A 19,711-nucleotide genomic window follows, 5' to 3' on the forward strand; every position below is an offset into this window, starting at 1 on the left:
AAAAGTATGTACCAAAACACACTGGTCAACAACAAAAAGGCAGAGTAAATAGCTCCAAAGTGGAAAGGAATCCATTCTAAGAGCAGCAGCTGAGTGGAGAAAGGACTGTTTTCTATTAGGTCTAACAGCAGGATTTGTTATCGTTTAAATACACGCTCTAATACACTTAGTGTTTTGTGCTACATTTAACAAGATTAAGTGATCATACAATGTTTCATCTCAAATCTTTATTGGAAATCAGACGACAAGCCTCATTTCATGCCAAAACATTGTCCCATGGTTCATGTGTGATGCTAATTCCAGCTGAATGAGTAAATCTGTTTACCCAGGCGTAAGAAGAAAAGTACTATTTATCAATTAAAGGATTCCCTTAGGAACACCTTTATTTTTTTCCAGACTTCTATCATTTTTCTAAACAGGTACAACTTTGCACCAGAAACCTAGATTATGAAGTTCTAAGGCAGTATTCACTCCTTTGATGTGGATAAAATTGAAAACATTGTTATCTTTGCAGTCAAGGATTTAAAAATCAAAGCACTTTATAGAAAGCACCAAGTTTCATAAGTATTAATTACAAAGTAACTTTTTAAAAAAAAAAGATTTCTAAATTAAGATTAGCAGGCGGAAAGACTAGCAATGTAAGTGGACTGAACGCAGAGAGCTTCAGAGTACAACTGAATGATGTATGTACTAAACTTGAAAATAATACAAGCCTCCTGATACATGGATGTGTGCCAACTCCTAAATTATACCAAGAGGCGGCACAGGTGGGAATGAGACTCCATTTTTCAGATTCTCATGCCTGCTAAAAAGAAATTCTACAACTATGACATCAGGAAGTAATTCATTACTTTTAGTGTATCTTTAGCTAATACATCTTATAAACCAGTTTCTATCCAACAGAAAAAGTGTTATAGACCTGCCTTGGCTGTACAAAGAGGGATCTTCAGTTTCTAGTCTAAATACAAGATTTTTTTGAGCCTCGTCTCTTGCTGTATATTGTGTTCTGTTTAGTTATGGATTTTATGCCAATATGTTTAAAGATTCAGTTGCACCAATAAGTTACATAGGCATGTATGGAAGCTGGCAAGATAGAGGTCTTTGGAAAAAGCAGCATCCATAACCAGCATTAGCCAGGGAATTTTTGCCAGCATACTTTAATGAGGATATTAATTGCAGATAAACAATAGTTAAATGTCTTTCATACTGCCAATGCAAGTGATATTTGGAGCTGAGCTAAGTAATTATTTTGTTCTGTGAATGAGGAGTGGAGTAAATAATATGCTATGCTCTCTGAAAGTAAAATTCAGGTTAGTGTAATTCAACTTTGGTTGGTGTCATTATGGGCTTGGACTGTAACACACAGAAGATTTAAATACGAAATTCCCTTTTCTCAAAGATAAACCTAAACCAATGTGTTCAAACCTATCCTATGTCAGCATACTGTTATCAGTGCTTTAAAAATTGGTTAACAGTCCTGCTTTTAATTAAGGCAAAGTGCATTTAAACTTGGGTATCGTACATTAAAGACCTTCCTAATCTCTAAGTTTATTCAGGGTGCATTTTCAGGATAGTAACCTGAAAAATGGATTTCAGACACTGCTGGAATATTCACTTACTATGTGAAGGGATACTACGAGCATTCAGACTAATAAAATGTCTGATGATTTTAGTAACCTCTTTAGGTGAGAGAACGATGCAGGATCCCAGCAGCAGAAAAGGTAATGGAATTTGCTTTCTCCCAACTTCGGTGAGCATGCTCGTTTCCAGACTATTAAATAAAAGGGCAATGACACAGTAGGCTTGAGAACATAGTTTGCTCTTCTTCCGTATCAGGCTGAAACTGCTACTATGCCAAGAAGAATTCTTTTAATTAAAACCCCAAACATTTTATATTTGCTACAGTTTGAACCACGCTCTTTCCTATTCAGTCTTGCTGAAGTAAAAAAAAAAATTTAAACAAAACACAACACAGGTTGGAAGATTTTTTTTTGGTTTTGTGGTTTTTTTGGTTGTTGTTGGTGGTGGTGATGGTTTTGTTTGGGTTTGTGTTTGGGGATTTTTGGATTTGGGGGTTTGTTTGCTTGGGTTTCCCCCCACCCCCCGCCGATATGAACTGGATGCCAGATCTCTGAATCCATCCTCTCACGCTTACCAACCAGAATAAAACAAAGCTCCAACAGTGATGAAAGAAATCTTTAGAAGCAGCTATCTCATAAATAGCTGTAGCTGATATTCTGGCCTCACTTTGGATGAGTTTTTCTCTTTTTCTGAAAAGCAGGCACAGCACTAGGATACTTCCTGTTATTTTCAGCTTTTTCTGCAGTCTGAACAGACCTCCTGGTAACGCTCATTTGCCAGGCTATCAACCTCTGGGTTCTTTAACCTGTTTCCTGCTAACATTTAGGAGAACTCTTCAGAGCCAGCTTATTTTGCAAGGTATTTTTCCATAGCCTTTACTGTTATATTTTTTAATTAAATGAATTATATTAATCAGAGCTACAAAGTGTTCTTTGAGGAGTTTTATGACCTCTTAAATCATCAAATTATGTTCTTCATTTAACAGCAAGGTTTCTCCCAGTGGTATTACATTTTTATATTAGTCTTACTGTTAAAGTGTTTGCTAAACAATGTTTTCAGACTGTCCTCAAAATTCCTCTCAACAGACTAATGTCTAGTTTGAATCAATTGTTTTTCTAGAAAAGTTTTTTCCTTTTTTAGCTTGAGGACCCAGGATGGAGAAGTGCTCGGGGTTAAACATATAACCTTCCCTGCATCAAACCGTTCATAACCCCAATCCATAGTCTGCAGAAGTACACGGTGCAAAACTCTCTCGTATGAGGCAATTCCAACCTTCCAACAGACAATTTCCCTGGGGTGCCTTTCAGAAGGTAAATCAAAACTGTTCTCCATGTTCCTAAAAGCCACCACAAGCACGCCTCAAGCTGCATATTAGCATTCCCCTCTTTATTACCTGCTGCTGCTCTTCTCCCTTTTACTTCCCCATACTGGTCTTCTCTTCAGCCCCTGCAACCACCTACTGCATTTCCGTCCTATGCATTTACCTAACTCTGGCAATACTCCACTGGCATCTCTACAATGTGGTTTTTGTTCCATTTGCCTACACCTGCATCTTGACCTTTTGTTTTCATTTTAAGTCTGAGACAGTCACTTGCTTAATTTTGTAAGGCACTTCCATATACATTTGATATGGAAAGCAGCAGTACTAAGGTTTTTTATTATTATTATTGTTTTCTTTGTTTGTTTTGGTTTTTTTTGCTGGTGGAGATGGTGTTTTTTTCCAGCCATATTACAAAAAATATGGTATTTCACCTGAGGCCTCACCAAGTCCAGAAGTGCACAACAGTTGCTTGTCATACATGTGATCCACCTGTCTAAACTACCATGAAAAAAAGAGTAGCATTTCTATTGTTTCCTAATGCATAGTTTTTAGAACCATAACAACCAAAGACCCATTTCTGTGGCACATTTACCTAAAGAGTTATTTCCCATTTGATATTCAAATAAAAACAGTGTTAGGTAGCAGACAAAAAAAACCAAGTAAGGTATATTCACCTGGTTCCATTTCAACTTTTGAGTCTACACAGAATTAAGAATGAAATTTAGAACTGAAAATATTTTTACTAGAAAAAAAAAAAAGGTTGTGAATTCCTGAAGACAAAACCACCACTGAATGTATGTTATTTAAAAGGATTATTCATTTTATAAGACTACATTTGGAAGTACAATTTAAGATGTAGGGAAAGCGCTAAACAGAAATTGTCAAAATGAAGCTAAAACATTTAGAAACTTCAGGAATAATCTTTTTTTTTATTTACTTGGACCATTTCCAAAGGCTAAATGGGTTGCAAACATAAGGCAACTTAAATTTCCCCAGGTTTAAAATTGAGTTTACCTTCCCCCTAGTGAAATTCCTAAAATTCCTCAAAGTTAAAAAAAAAAATTCTACCTTTCATGACTGGGTTTTTAACAGGAAGGAATTTTGCACCAAACGACCCTGAGGATCAGTCAGGAGGGAGTCACTTTATACTTCAAATGACAACTGATTTTTCCTTCACTGAAGCTGAAACAACAGTCTCTGATGGAGCACTCTTCCTCAATCTGTTAAGTTTGAAAGGATTACCTTCAAAATTATTGTTATACTTAGAAAGACTGAAATACAAGGATCTTTTTGGTCAATGAAAAGATTTCAACTTAGTTAATTTCAACTTAGATTTGAGTGAAGCCCATAATATAATTTCGGAGTACATATTTTACTATGTTTTTTTGTAAGGACCTGATAAATATTATTGATTTCCCAATATAAAAATTACTCTTAAAGTTCCCCCAGAATATCACCTTTTTGGATGTCTGCATCCCTCAGCACCCTCAGCCACCAAGCACTTAAATGTGAAGAAGCAATTGTTCTTCCTGAAACAAGGCAATCTAAAAGCCATCAAAATCAGATTTCATCTTCTGCACAATTTACTTTTTTCCTCTTGTATTGTGAAAACTATAGCAAAAATAAGCAATGTATTCTTCAACTCAAGTTAGAATTGATTTCCTGTGATTGAGAAATACAGTGTAAATAATATTTCACAGAGCAGCAACAAGGCTATTTCTTCCTATTAGAAGTATGAAATTATGAGTGCAAATGTCCCCCAAGACCATATTTGCTGTTTCACTGCATCTGTGGAGCCTGTTGGTTGTACAAAAAGGAATCTGCTGTTTCACAGCAGAGTGATGAAATGCATGGTGTACTTTGGCAGTGAGGGTGCCGAACAACGACACCTTGCAAATTTAGCTGTGCTAGTGAAAGACATTATCCCCTACAGCTGTCTTTTTTTTTCTTTTTCTCGCCCACCCTTCTGCAAGAGGTTGCTGCCCCCACAGCATAAGCTGGTGGAACAGTACACTTCACACACTTTGCCTACATGGGTGCAAAACCTGGAGTCATCTCCAAATCCCTTTCATGAGCAACTTAGAAATCTGCACTGCAGCAGGAGAGGTGCAGGCGCACAGCCAGCTCTGCTAACGGGTTGGGAAGATATAACTGGAGCCATGGTCCTGAGCTGTACCTGTCAGCGTAGCTGGTGTCGCTGTCTCCATCCTACAGACCAGCTTCTTACTAAAAATTTGCAAGGGCAAAGGAAGACAAGTTTTAAGATGGCTTCCACCTGCAGACCTTTTATATGAAACAGCAATTAAGAAAGTTCTTTTTCTGTGAACGTTCCTCAGATAAACATTTATTTTCGTAACAGGTCATGTTGACAAAAAGGCAAGATAGAGGAATTCTAATGCTAATGACTTTTTAATATACATTAGCATATATATGAGATTTTCCTTAGTATCAGATTAAGCCTAATGAAGTCAAAGCTAATCAGATCTGAGTTTCATTTCTGTTATTCTCAAAAATCAAGTATTCTTCCTCTGTTATATTATACTATGACTATGACTTAGTATACCCTACTATGAATTTCTGTACCTGATAAAAAGAAACACATCTGTAAATATATTTGAACTTTCTTTGCGAGTTTCTAATGCAAACTCCTATCAGTACCAATGGGGAAAAGTGAGAACTACCTAAATTAAAGACCTCTGTCACTTTTCCTGCACAAATATATTTTGCTAAACCTGGAGCAAGGTCAACTGCTGCATGAAATATATAGTTGAACTTCTTCTAAGACCATATTTATCACAGAAAATAAACTTTTATGAACACTTGCTTACAAGATACCTTGACAGATTTGTATGTAATATTGAAGAAACACTCATTGTATATACTTGATTAGCGACTGTTAATTGACAAATGGATTAAGTTACTCAACAAATTTCACAAGTGGGTTTTTCAATAACTTTCCTCCTAGAGGACCTATGGTACCCACCCCCTCCCCTAAACACACATGCACAAATGTTATCAACAGAAAAGAAATGCCTGTGTCACTGAGCTGGATGACTGTTTATTTATGGTGCTTAACTATTCAGAAATGCAATGATGGCATCGACTTATTAAAAGGGATTAAAATAGACTTTTCATGAATATTTGTTTTTCATATCTTTATAAATGTTCTCCCCCTCTTCCTGGAAGAACAAGTTTGCAAATCAGTTTTTCATAAGACATTGTATCTGGCTAAGAGACTGTATCTGCTAGAGATACCCCTGAAGTTCATTTTGAAATTGAAAATATGTTTACTATAGGACTGAAATAATGTCCTGGGTCTGAGAGCAAAGATTTATCTGTTATCTCCAATGGATGCAACCCTAAGTAGCGCTTTATTTGTTTCACATCGTTCATGTTGTTTATAGATCACTTACTGTCTGAGAGAGATGCAGAAAAGCCTTATTTAAAACGATCCCAGTCTCTCATCCACAGATAATGCTTTCAAGAAAGCATGGTCTAGTAAGTACATATATACCTATGTATCAACTAAATATGTATTGTTCTTCCCTAGCAAGTTTGAGACTGAGTGACAAATGCTCTGCAAGATCAGGATCTGGGTCACTGAAATTCTCATTTTTATGCAGTGGAGGGTGGGGGGAGATTTTTCCAGTGTCCATACATCGGAGATGGGACTGAGAAATGTACCACAAATAAATAAAAAAATTTTAACATCCAGTGTGAAGACTCAAATTTGCTAATAGACAGGGAGAAGAAGGCATTACTGCCTTTTTCCAGGCTGCGATTTCTTGGTAGCTGCAGGCAGGCTCATAGTTGCTGCTGTAGTCCTGCCTTTTTGTCCCTTCTTGACACTTGTCATCTTCTGTGATGAGCTCTTTCAATTTGCTAAGCCAAACAGCTAACACAAAAGCATTAGTTTAGGTTTCCTTTCCACCTGCTTGGTGAACTGAAATGGTTTATTGTAGGTCAAAAGACAGCATAGAGTGAAAGGAGCACAGGTAGCATTAAAGGTCAGCATTTATTCTTGCTTCTGCCATTTGTGGGGTGATGGGTCACATCCTGAGCTAGCACAGGCAGCTGCGGGTGAAATGGGATGGGAGGAGCCCATCACACAGAGATGTGACATAATGCACCCCAACATTGCTGCGCCTCAGCTATGCTTTTTCTTCAGGTTTCTTCTTGTTATTTTTTGGTGGTTTTGTTTTCTTTTAAACAAAAAAGGAAGAATTTTCGGGTGCAAAACATTCAGCTGGTTTGGCAATACTAGATATATCAAATCTAGCCTGACTAACTTTTAGGATTAATGGAATTGGAGATTAATAACCTGCTAGAACCAGGGAATCACAAACACTTCTTGTGTGGTGCTGTGACAAGGCAGCTAACCTTACCTCAGCATGTGACCTCCTAATCTGATGCTAGTGACACAGCTCAATAGATTTTCACATAGCATGTAGGTAAGTGTAAGTAGATGGTCAAAGAGGTTACTATTAGCATATCTTTTATTTTTTCACATCCCAAGTTCCTCTCACTGAAAATGTTGTGCTTTCAGTATTGGTTGAAATTTTGCTAGGAATGGAGGAACAAACAGCTAAAAAAAAAAATAAATTAAAAAGCATAGAGGTCATCTCCCCACAGACATCGTGGACATTGCATGCAACACAAAAATCTCCCTACAGAGAGAAGTTACAAATGAATTCACATATGTCATCTTTATTACGTATCCAAACACAGCAAGCTTCCTCTACTGCCAGTACTAAAAAGACTACCATGCATGAAAAATTATTTTGAAAACCTAAAAAAAGTGAGCTGCTTCTGACTTCTTCTGTGACTTCAGCTGAAGGTCTACAGACAGGGTTATCGCACAGGATCCCAAAGGGCAACTCTTCACTACAGGATCAAAGCTAAATGCGTTTGGGTTACACCCATGCTAATATATACAAGAGGCTCATCTGTGCTCTCCAGCCCCGAGGTTAACCAGCCCCATGCAGCACAGCTCACTTCCACTGTGCTAAGGTCCCTGACCCTCTCCTCTCCCCACAGCCCCCCAGACACAGGACCACCAGCCACGCTGCCCCCAGAAGCAGCCCCAGGCTGTGCTATCCCCCAACGCGCACTCAAGTGGTCTCTGGAAAAGCGTAACTAGGCCTGGACCAAAATCATGCCATGGATCATCCTAATAATTGAACAAAATAAGCAAATAACATGCCAGTGTTCAGACTTTAACCCTGTTTAGTTTGCTAATGAAGACACAGCCTTGGTGCTTGCATGCTAAGAGCAAACTCCATTTTGAAAACTTAAAAAAAAAAAAAACACACTTATTTTTCCTTCCTGCTCCTCTTCTTTTTTTAAAAGAAAAAAAAAAACACCTAAGAATTTTTTCCCACATTTTAGCTGTCTTCAAAGCCTGACATTAAAAGCTACAGATGTCCCAGATAAATAAAACTAAATAGTACCCAGTTAAGTTCCCTCCATATTTTACTTAATTCATTCCAAATAGTCCATGGAGGGCTGGCACAAAACCAAGGGAAAACAATAGGACTGAATCTTCTGCTTTTATATACAGCATGATCAAGGTTTTTATGTTACACATGAGTGAAAAACACTGATGTCTCACCAAAACTGAAAGCTCCTACAGCTCTCAGCAATAATTTCAGGAACGAAGATCCACTGAATGAATGCTATTACCAACATTTAAGAGCATACCAATGGCTACTTTCAAGTACATACTTTGAAGCAACATGCTTCAGCCTCACAAAAAATGTTGGTTTTGATTTCCTACTAGACATACCCATACTCCTGTGTGTGTAACAGATCCAATCTATGGAAATTTTGGAGCCTACTTTACTCAAAACAGAGATCAATATGAGGCTAGCACTCGAGAAGATGGTCGCACTACAGGTAACCTTAGAGGAGAAACCAAGAATTCTTTGTAATTGAAAGGAAATTAAAAAATGAGAATTAGACTACGTTCAGTACAAAAGAAAACCATCCGTAGATTACATGCATATAGAAAAAATATTAGGCATTTTTAATCTTAAGTATTTACTGTCCCATTATATTAGGACTCTCATTCATGGTCTTTGATAAACTCCCTGTTCATACACAAGAAGTCTGATGTTTCTCTTTTTGTACCATCTTGTCAACACACTCTAATAGAATTAATAGGCAGTTCAGAAAAATAATTGAAAATAGTAGGGGAGAAACTCCAATAGGATTAAGACTGTCGATTCTAGTACCAGGTGTCCTATAAAAAGGTATTATTTTTTACTGGACACGACCAGGGTCATCTCAGTCATAACAAAACTTAAACCCCCCATCTCCCTCTATCATTGCTCAGCCCAACATCTTTTCCCTCATCAGGCTTATCCTTACCACCATCAATAATAATTTTCTGCACAGCAGAAATATCACTAGGCTTGTAATCACTGCCAGGCTCCTCTGGCAGAAAAATCACTCTCTGACTCGCTCTAACAGCTTTAGAGAGGCTGTGACAAGCATGGCAGTGATATGTTGACAAACCATTTTGAAATGTAAAGAGCTGGTTATGGACATACACTAAGAGAAAAAAGGCATTTACTTTTCTGTTTTAAAAAATACATATTTATTTTTAAAGAAAAACTATTCCTAGTTAAGCTGGTGAAAAAAAAAATAAATCTTTTCATCTTTAGGAAAGGAGAGAAAATAAAGAAAGTGATGGAATACGTTTGTAGAATCTTGTAGGAAAATGTGTCCAGAACTAAATAGTCTTTCTTAGTGAGTAATACTGATTTTGTGGTGGGGAGGGATAGAAGTACAAAATGTCATTTTTAAGAAAAAATATTTGTTTGAGCACCAGAGGTTGAGTTGAGTAGGGTGTGGTTTGTTAACTCTACAGTGAAAAAATATTCCCTTGATTACAATTTCAGCTATCACACTTCAGGGTCCAGGCACTGGCTGGATACAAAAAACAACGTGGGTTCAGACCAAGGAACTGAAGAGTATCATAGGCTACAACAGTCACTGCCTTCACTGCATATCATACAGAAGAGGCAAAATAAAGATGATTTCTACCCCAGAGTTCAGATAAGTACCACCAGCAAATTTCAGAGTTTGGGAAGAAACATACATGAGTGTATGTATCCTTTACATCCCTTCACATTTTGGCTAAAACTGAAAAACCTATCTTAAAACAAATAAGAGAAAATATAAAAACTATGCTGAGGCAGAAGATCTATTTCCGTTCTACGTGTTGAAGCTTTGTAAAGAACAACCAACTGTGAGCCCATGCAAGCATAGCCCGTCAGTAACAATGTTGAGTAATTATTACTGACTCTATGTCAACAGAGGGGTCTTTGTAGAGCACAGAAGACTGTAACAAGGTTTTGGAGACTAATCACCAGGATAGTTATGGGCTTCGCACACAAACTGCATGAAAGCTGGAACAATAGTCAAGTATGAAGGGTCCATCTGAGGTTTAACTATAGCACAATTCACCAAGATAGCCAAACACAAGAGAAGAAGAAAGTCTCCCTGTATTTACATATGTTCAAAATAGAAGGAAAATTGCTATCTTATATAACTTTTTCTTGCAAAATATTAACAAAAAACCCAAACAAATAGCTAAACGTACCCAACCTGTACAACAAGAACTACCCTAACTAAAGACAACCTGACAATTATTTTTTTTTTAAACACAAAGTATTCTCAAACTCTGTTTTCTTTCATTTCAATGGTACGACTAGCTCCAAGCTAGAGTAGGTTTTTTGTATCCCATTTCTTTCTCTCATTCTCACTTTTTAAATTTTTGTTATCCCAGTGGAAATAATATAGACTATCCAGAAACTCATTATACCACAATTGAAAAACAGTTTTATTACCTATTTCTCACCATATGTTCAAGTAAGTACAATCAGTGTTAAAAAAATTGTAATTATAGTTTGCACAATATTAACTGTATGACAGACTTCTCTATGCCTTATATTTTAGTAATGCTAGTTATTAACTATTTGAACTTCTGCAGTGTCTAAAAGCCATTTCATTAGGAAAATGCACATAATAAAAAGAGATAATGAGGGATATTTTTAAAAAGTGTGTTGTATTTTTCTTAAATCAGTCTAATCTAAGATCAGAGACACCAAGCTGTATGATTACCATACAGCATTAGTAAAGGGTAAAGTTAAATTCCTATATTTCCATGTTTTGCCACATTTAGTTTGGATTAATTCTCAATCTCTGACTTTAATATATGAGCCATTAGAAGGACTTCGACCATTAAGGTTATTTTCTTAAATAACCTTTCTCTCTTATCCTTAACTGTTGGCACATTTTTCCTCAGATTAAAGATGTCCTTCTCCTGCATGCATTTCCTTGAATTTTTCATTTTGCTTCTTTAGATCCATGTTTATTTTCTAAGAGATATCATCATAAATAGAAAAAAACTCAATTCTCCCAATACGCACCACTTAAAATCTGAATTAGATTCTGAAGAAATTAAGCATATTCATATATACAGTACTGCACTGTGCCATATCAACAAAATAAGAGCTTAGCTCCAAAGTTCTAAAATAGGTATGCTATTTTATTTTTCCCATAAAGAAATGGAATTAGCCTCATGAATGCCATGGAAGAATCAAGAACTCACTCATCTTTTTGTACTCAAATAAACTAGGGGGATTTTTTTTACAAAAGCTTTAAGCGATCATCATGAAAGTAGGTGCTTGTTTGTATTTGATCAAAATTTATGCAGAGAAATTCTAATGACATTCAGATTTAGGTTTCAGTATCTTTGTTTCATACAGATGTTTGAATTGGTAAGCTGTCATCGTGGATGACTTGATTTTAACAGCAACACAGACAGCATCCTTATAAAATTAAGCCACTCAGAATTTCTAGGTTTTAGCATAACAGAAATTGCTCTGGAGAATGAAAACTCATTCTACTATCTTTATTGACTGTAGCTCTAACAACTAATATTAACCTACAGAATCTGCATATTTTTCCCCATAAGTGTTGGGGTGGTGGTGGGGGGGTGTTGTTGTGGTTTTTTGGTTGGTTGTGTTCAGTTTTTTTAACGACAAGGAAAATACGCTTTAAAAATTGTGCTGATATACCAACTTTTTTTGAACTATTTAGTAAAAGTATCTTAACACAAACATATAGAAGGTAATAGCATATATTACAGTACCACAACCTCTCTTCATGAACCTGAGGAAACTTTTCTGTACTTCAGAAAAAAAAAAGTAGTAGCATTTTCTAATCTGCCTAGTCCTAGAAAATTGTTTCCTATGCTTTGACTACAAATTGACATAGTTTTGCACATTTTCCTGTTAATTTTCCTCATTACTATTTCTAGCAGACATACTCTTAAAGTTGCATTTATGTATATACACACACACATATATGTGTATGTATATTCATAAAGTCCAATCACAACAGAAAGGACCACCACTTAAAAAATAAAACATCTTCCAATTTTTTTTTCCCTTCTGAAATGAAGAAGTTAGCAAAAGCAAGATGAGTTCACTGAACTTTTTGGTACCTCTGAAGACACATTATTACCAAAAACTATTCTTCATGATGTATGATAAGTTTTAACGATGACCTGATTCTGTAATCCTACTGAACTCCGAACTGATAGCACTTCTCAGAAACAATGTTCCACTTCAGGCTTCATAAGAGATCTCTTGAAGACAGTGCAGAAATTGCAGATCACCAACTAAAATTTAAATTCCATCCAACTCGTACGTTCCCCAAATCTCCTGTAACCTAAAAATGTATTTTCTATTCTTATGCATGGACACACCTAAAAGACACCAAAAGTGTCAGTCTATCATTTAAATTCATTGCTTCTGAGATGCAGAATACGTGAGCCTAGTCTAATTGTTACCTTATAATTATATATAAGGTGCTTATATATGTATATATAAACAATCCTTCAGTTTTATTCTGAAATTAATAATAATCATACACTACTCCTTGCATTCAAGTTCAAATTCTACACATGCATGAGATTTTAACTTTTAAAAGTTTTTTTTATTAACTGTAATTTCATTTTTCCATTGGAGTAAATTTTAGAAGCAGATGTGAGTGTTCAATGCCTCAAAATAGGACTCTAGAGACCCCTCTAAATAAAAGTAACATGCAATACTAAAATAAATAGGAAATATGAACAACATCCTAGTCAGGAAGACAACAGCAGGAGGAATACATTTTGAAATGGCACAGCATCATTACATGGTTTTACTCTGAGATGACGATGTGTCAGTATGGTCAGGTCCACTGGAGCTCCTGCATTGGAACAGAATTTTCTGTGGCATTCATTTCCCACAGAGAATTTCTCAAGAGTTTCAGCTTCTAGGTTTTGACAGATGATATCTAGTTCCCAAAGTCAAAGAACTCTGAAAATCTGAATCTAACGTAAACCTAGCACTACATCTCCTAGTACTGGAGATGAACCAAAAAATAGTGAGCTGCCTAAAACTCCAGTCAGATTCCACTGCTGCCGAGCTTGTCGCCTTTCAAGAACAAAATCTGTGATCTGTATATTTTGGGGTTTTCTTTCTTCTTGCCTAAGAAGAATTCGCCCTTTGGATATTTGGTCCTTTCACTCTTCATTGAGCTTCTTTGTTGCATGGAGCCAGGCTGGGAGGAAGCCAAAGCTCAAGACTGAATTGCACCCTGGAGAGGAAGACATAGAAAATAGCTACAAAACACAGGCATCGCTGCCACAGAGATCACTGGCTTCAGCTGCAGGATTTGGTTCTGTTGCACACACAGGACTTTGACCATGCAAACTAACTGCTATGGGTTCTCTTAAGCTCTTTCTAGAATATTCTAGTATATTTACATATAATAATCAATCATACCCTCACCTAGGGGAATACTAGGTATGTGCAAAATCAAAGTGAACTTACAAGAAATAAAAGCTAAGTTGATCCCCCATGATGCTATCAAAGCAAACATATTGCACAGTAGGTATTGTCACGCAGGCCAAGACACCCTGTTAGGGCAGCACGCAGATAACTGGGCTGCTGATGAGACCTTGCCTATTAGACGGGGCATGAGAAATTGCTGGACATGGCGTAAGAAAATTCATGGACATGACAGCTCACAACGTGAGAAGCTGACAAAAACTACAGACAGCAACAAGAGGGGTTGCTGGCCTTCACAAATTGTTATGAGGTTCTTACATGAGAAACAGTGAAACTACACAGACAGCTGAAGAGGGGTACATTAGGAGGTTGTCCTACATGGCCAACAGTACCTAGGTCACCATTTCAGTGATACCATAAGGCCAAGATAACATAGGTAATTGTGTTAGAAATATCAAATTTGGGTATGGATTTAGTAAAACTGGCACCGATGGGGGAAAAGTAATTATGGATAGGTTATCTGGGGGAAGACTCAGCCAATGACAGGGAAATACAATGGTGATAAAAAGGAGAGTGAAGAAATAGGAAGAAACATAATAAGGTGTGCAAAAGTCCCTGTAATCAGGGCTGTCTGGGGATACGTGTGGCAGGCCTGTGCTCCATCACTGCAGACAAAATGAGGAAAATAAGCTAAACCTGTTGTTCTGACAATATCATTTCTGCAGTCAGGAGGATCATGAGCATGGCAAGAGGGGATGCTTTCCCCTGCACACACATGGGAGCTCTTGCAGGGGGGCTGGTCCACATTCTGTTGTCACCTTTTTTGATGACAGGTACAGTCCTCACAACATCAACATCTTCCCAGCCATTTCCCAATAAAATGTTGATAGGATACAGCAGTGCATGTTAAATATCTGTTAAAAGTTACATTTTTGGAAGGAGAGTAAGGTTACTGTAGTTAGTTTACAAATTACTACTCTGTCATTAAAAGAAGACCCAATAATTATAATTACATTTTCCATAGTAGGTTGATTTGACATTCAGAGTATTTGTCTTGCTTTAGTTTATGATGGGATCACACTATAGTATTGTCATTCAATGCACAACAGATTAATTTTCTGATTTAGTTTCATGATCATTTATTGAGTTATACTGTATTAAGAATACAACATATGCTAGTTAGACAAATATCTGCTCTGTTAAAACAAGATTTAAACTAGGATTGCCAATTTTTTGGAAATGCACTCTTTTTAAGACTACATACTTTACTTTCAATTCACTTTTTAATTTACTGTGCAAGCATGGCTACTACTATCTTAAACAAGTTATTCCTATATTTAATGGACAATACATATGGATCTGGGTCCTACAGTTTGCATACGTTTTTCCTGATTAAGCAAACATAGATATGAACAATCTTCTGATTTATTTTGTCAAAGATGCAAGGAATTACTTTGTTTTCTGTTGCAGACACTCTCAGGATGACCCTTTCATTCTGGAGTTAACCTATCTGAATTACACACCCATTAAATTAAATGAATTGTCAAAGCTGAATCTGACGTTTCTGTACAAAAAGCTATTCATCAGGAGACTTGTAATGTAACTGTTAGGCGAACAATGAGAACTTAAAGTAGCAATATTAAAGTCTGTAAAGGCAGTGCCAATTAGCTCTGTAATTTTTCTAATGTCATACGGTTGCAGCTCCTAATAGTGCCATTCATTTAACATGTTAGGTAGGACATAGGTTTAACCTGAAAGCTTTATGGCACATATCACAAGCTTTGAACTAGTTCAGAGTATAATTTTTCCAGTTTGTATTTTTGCAGATTAGCTAATCCTTCTACAAATTGCACATTCAAATATAGCATCTTACTTAAGTATATGGACAGAAATCTCACTCAGCTGAATTATCCTTCAATATCCAGCCATATACAGGCAATTCCCGCATAGCTCCGTAGCAATTCTAGCAACACTCATTTCCTCTCTTCCCTACTGCCTTCCCCTCAGAATGGTTTCATTTAGTCCAAAGATGTCTTCAACACCACTTCTTGTTTCATTTGTAACCTGGAAGCTACAAGCAAGCTACAAGCTACAAGAAAGAGGGAACTCACGCCTATATTGTTGCTCTTGACTTCTTTGCATTTCAGGTATTAGAAATATCTTATCTGCTTATTCCTGATTTTGTTGCCAGCCTCATCTGAAGACTGTTCCTTAGTCCTCCAGCTGTACAGCCTGTTGTCAGTCAACACCAGTATCTTTATGGATTGGTCATTGCAACATTTCCAAGGCCACGGGCAAGGCAACCTTTTCTCATCACACAGACACACATGGTGCTTGGGAATTGCCACTCTAAACCTCTGTATTCCCAGCTTCAGTACTGCCTTCATTCCTTTTTGTCCTTCAGGAGATTCAAACCAAAAGATATGAAGTATTAAAATATGGTTCTAGCTAAAAAAGCTAAAAAAATATATAAGGCCATATTCTTGAAATCTCATTCCTATTGAAAACTTAAATTAAAGAACTTAAATTAAATTAAATTTAAGAAGTTATTTAAGAGGAACTGAAACACATGAGAGCACGATCTTGAGTCCTGACCGTGTTCTGCACATAACGGTGCATGGAAATGATGCTCATGATACAAACTACTAAAAAATTGTTCCCTTTGGGCTGTAGTAGCAAGATAGCCTCAAATTTCCTGGAGAAAAGCCAACACGAGTATCAATGGCCCCATCTTAATGCGTGTCAAGGGTGGTACACTGTGTGACTGAGCACACAGAGAGGAAGGACAGGAAAATATTTCTTAAGATTTAATCAGGCCATCTTTTTTTCCTTGATGTTAGTTCTTTAATCTCTGTATCTCATCAAAGTTGTCACAACAGGATTTGTCCTCTCAATTGTTTATTTGTTTAAAGAATAAAGAGAGATGTATAAACCTCATTTTCTTTTTTTTCCCCTCCCTTCCCCCCACCCCACCCCCCCAGTTCTTCTGGGATATAACATCAGTTTTGCTAGATCAGGCACCAAGGTGTCCTATAATCACTGAACACATGTGAAATCAAGTCATACAACTAAACTTTAGCCTCTGTATGGTAGTAAGTTGTTTAGGTAAGCTCAAGTCAAACCTGGCAAAGGTAAAATGCATCAGTCCACTGAAACAATGAAAAATTTTGTTTCGTGAAATAACATTCTGAGCATTTCATTAATATTTTTCAGATTTTTTTCATTCCGAGGAAGAGAAAATACTTAGTTTCATGTTAGAGTAAAAGCAAAGACAAATTATATCTTGCTTGTTTCATACAGAATTCATGAAAACACCCAAAACAAATTCCACAAGACTCTTGTTCTCCGTTGGGTCCACAACAGACTTCAACATAAGCTAATGGGATGATTTTGTAAAAATATTAATAGAATAAATTTTTTAAAATCAGGAATAAATGCAAACTTCTTTCATTCCTATTACAGGAAAACTCCGTACCTATACTATTTAAAATTTCTAGAATTTTTTTTGACATTAAAATACCATTTGATTTCTTTTAATTCTTGGTTTGTTCAGAGAAACACAGAAATTATTTTTTTAATTTCAATAAATCGGTTAAAAATTTGCTGACTTTCTGCATAATTTAATATAGAATATTTATAGCTTCAAATGAATTAATCACACAGGCAAATTACAGACATCATTAGTCAATTATGCATACCACCACAGGGCGTGCGAATGCAAAACTCCAATCATACAAGATGTCTTCAAGTGTTACTGAGAAAAGCATTAAAAACCATGGGTTAAAGTCATACTTGTCACGAGTGTATGAAATTCCTTTAAGTTTATAGGATTCTCCTCCAGTGCAATGAAATTAAAGTTTAACCACTTACCTCTAAGCTTTTTAATAATTTTGTTTCTTACAGATCTGATCTGTTTGTAGAATGTAAACACAATTAGCTTCTCAACTACAGATTGTTTGGGGGATTTGGGCAACAGAAGTCTTAGCTGTACATTTGATCAAATAATTACTCCTTCACGTGCTGAACATTTCAGTGCAACAGTAGCTGCTTAGAGAAAAGTGGGGTTTGTCTCAGAAAACATATTCTTTAAGATACCCAGTAGAGCTAAGAATACATATTTAGATGTGTGTAATTAAATTCATTATCTAAAGGAAATAATTAAAAGGGCTTTTGTTACTACAACATTAAATTTGAAAGTTGTTATGTACACAAGTAAAAATACCTTTCATTTCTGCAGCATAGTTACACTAACTAGAAGTGCTGTATATAATATATGCATATATATATATAACCAGTCAAATATTATTATGCACTATATATAATCAGTCAATTGGGGTCTGTAATTCATTTTATCAATACCATAGGGCAAAAAGGAGATTTTGGGGTGCAGAGATTGCTCATCCAATTTGGAGCAGACAGGTACAGCTATGCAGGACAGCAGCAGCATGGCATAGCAATACTACACCAGGGCCCAAAACCAAGGCCACTTGGCTCTGGCACAGCCTCACACTGGTACAGATATACTGCTTCTGTAGCTAAATTTGTCATAGCCAATTTGTTTCTGCATCCTGTTCCATATGTGCTGGCCTGGGCAGGATGCCCCATTGCAGGTGTCCTGCCATAGCACCTCTTCTCAGAGGGCAACACCTGTACTTCATGCACCACCTACGTGAGGACAGTCCAGCAGACACGCTCTCCTAAAACCATGTGAATGGCAAGGATGTAGAGAGCTTCATGAAGCACATTATACGCAAGAATAAACTACCTCACAAGCAAAGAAATACAATCAACCTCTGTGGAAAAAACTAACCAAAGCTGCATTTGGCAGTATAGCAGCGCTACAAAAAGAGATCATGGAAGAAAGTGAAGTATGATTAAAAACTAAATGAGACTACAGAATTTAGACTAAAGTAATTTCTTAATACTTTTTTTTTTTTCATATTTGGCCTTGATGCCATCATCTTCATCCTCACAAAAACGCAGTGAAATCTTTCATGTCTTTAAGTGATCAAAATATCGGCTCCGTGGGAAAGATGCTACATCCAGACACAGTAAACTCACACGACTAAGCTGAGCTAGTCAGGTTGGTACTGGTTCAGAAAGTCTACAGCCTAATTAAACCAGACAATATTCATTCTTCATATTTTTCATTTAGCTGTTTACAGCAATGCTTTCATAGTAAAAGCCATCTATAAGCAACATACTAGTGTGTCTTGACTCTTCTGGAGAAATATAGCTCTGTTCATGGAAAACTCTTATATATAACCTCCCTTCAATTATTCCTCAAATCCTCTCCTGTCCTCACGGAAACGATGCGTAGTTGTTCAGTGAGGTTAAGGTCAAATCTGAAATGAAGTTGTATGTCGTTATCCTCAACAAACGCAACCACAGGCAAAGGGCTGTTTTGCAGACAGGACTTCTTCATGCAGGAGTGCGCACGGGGGCAGCCCTATCGGTGTCCCTTGCATCTCCCCAACTACTTCAGGAAGTGTGACTGCAAATCGTCGCCCCCCATCAGTACCTCTTTTGACTTCAGAGCTTCACACTAAACTTCTCTTCTTAAATCAGTCTTCCCACATTATTTTCAAAGACTATTTATCCACTTCTCTTTCTTATTTAAGGAGTAGTTTCAGACCATGCTTCATGAGCTTTAATAAACAAACACGCTAATTTTCAATAAGGATTTTTGTTGGGTCTTATGAGTTTAATTACAATCTTTTTTTCTTCCTGGTTCACCCAAGGAAATGGTTTGCCAACATCTTCCCTCCAAAGGGTACAATTAAAGCCATACTTCAAAGCAATTTAATAATAGCAAGAAAGAATTGTGCTGCAAATAATTTGTAACTGGTCAACGGCTGCGTTCCCTCAACCTGAAACTGAACTTTTTCCACAAATTTCAAGTGAACACCGGAGTTTGGCAGTATCCAAAGTGTCACAGCTGGCACTGCACAATCTTGCCGAA

The 19,711-nt window shown here is 36.8% G+C and overlaps 1 protein-coding gene across 15 annotated transcripts in view; it reads right to left on the minus strand.

The window, feature by feature from the left end:
* Positions 1–19,711, minus strand: part of ROBO2 (roundabout guidance receptor 2) — a 1,122,909-nt gene that overhangs the window by 1,016,698 nt on the left and 86,500 nt on the right. The gene's annotated exons all lie outside the window — the stretch shown is intronic.

Source organism: Larus michahellis, chromosome 1 (assembly GCF_964199755.1).
Source record: "Larus michahellis chromosome 1, bLarMic1.1, whole genome shotgun sequence".
NCBI lineage: Eukaryota > Metazoa > Chordata > Aves > Charadriiformes > Laridae > Larus > Larus michahellis.